Raw genomic sequence first — 1,395 nt, 5'->3', positions numbered from 1 at the left:
CCCAGCCCTTGTCCCCTCTAATACCCAAATACAGCCTGTAGGAAATGCTGCCTCTGCTCCCCGGAGGGCAGAGAGGAATGGAGGGAAGGAGGGAGGCGGGATGAGTCCCAGCCCCTACACTCATGGCCCGGCAGTAAAGGAGCTGCAGCCCCTTGATCCCATCTGGTCTGCCAGGTCTCCTCAGCCCTAAGATTCCACAGGTGCCCCACCCACACCCCTGGCTTCTTCAGGCTTAGCAAAGTGAGAAAGACAAAATGTTGAAGCTCTCATTCCCTCTAGGAAATAAAAAAATATCCTTAATATGTGGGCTACCATCATCTTTTAGGTCTTCAGACACTGCCATTTCATGACTTGGGTATTTGTGCTTTAGCTGCTTCACACCCTGAAGCACTTTCTGTAAGGAATTCATTTGGGAATCCTCCTTCTCAGAAGCAGGGTCTGCTGGCATGAGCGTGGGAGGAGACCAAGAAATCTGAGCAAATGCCCTGGCTTTCTTCACAGCTTTCCTTCTTTCAGTTTTCAGGGTTAAATGAATTTTCTGAATCTCCAGTTATTGGTCTAATGAAACTGCAACATACTTGCTGTGTTATTCATCTCATTCTCCACGTACCCTCAATCCTGACTCACAGTGAAGTTCCTGCATGGGAATATGAACTCAATCAAAAGTCATGCTCTGAGATTGTAAACCTTTCCAGGAAAGGATTGAGCCTTGCCTACGAGCAAAATTACATGTGATATTAACAGGTGTTCCTTTCATGATAAATTTTAGATAAAATAAAGCTCAATGAATCAATTTCTGTAATACAGTGCAATGCTCAGTTTTATATAGTGAGAGCCAGAGGATTGACTGGGACCTGGAAACCAACCTGCAATGTGCACTTGTGTGTAAATGCACTAAACATAGGCACAGATCTGGGCACACGAAAACGTTCCTGTGACCTTTCCTGTGTGGCCAGACACATCCTCCCTGTGTGTGCAGGTCAAAGCACAGCTCAGGGCTGGGGGTCCTGCAGGCAGGGGATGAATTTTGGGTGAAGCGGCACAAAGAGAGCTCTCCCTACCAAAATGCTGCTCTCTGGAAAACACACTGGCCTCATAACAAAGGCCTGCTGGCTACAGAGCAAATGCTCCCACAACTTTCTGCAGCTGTGCCAAGACATCTATGCAAACCCTTTTGTACAAGTTTCCTCTGTTTTCTTTCCAGAAAATTTTTAGGCTTGTTCAGCCTGTGCTAAGCTCAAAAAGGAGGATAAAAACTAACGCTAGAAGATGTTGCTACCCTCGCGAGGAACACAGCCGCACTGACACAGGGCCAGAGGAGCTGCCCAGCCCGCGGCAGAGGGAGCACAGCCCTGTGCTGACGCTCATGGGGCGAGGGGGGCTCCTTCTCCCAGC

This window comes from Geospiza fortis, unplaced genomic scaffold (genome assembly GCF_000277835.1).
Source record: "Geospiza fortis unplaced genomic scaffold, GeoFor_1.0 scaffold298, whole genome shotgun sequence".
NCBI lineage: Eukaryota > Metazoa > Chordata > Aves > Passeriformes > Thraupidae > Geospiza > Geospiza fortis.
Note: the sequence above shows the minus strand (reverse complement) of the source record.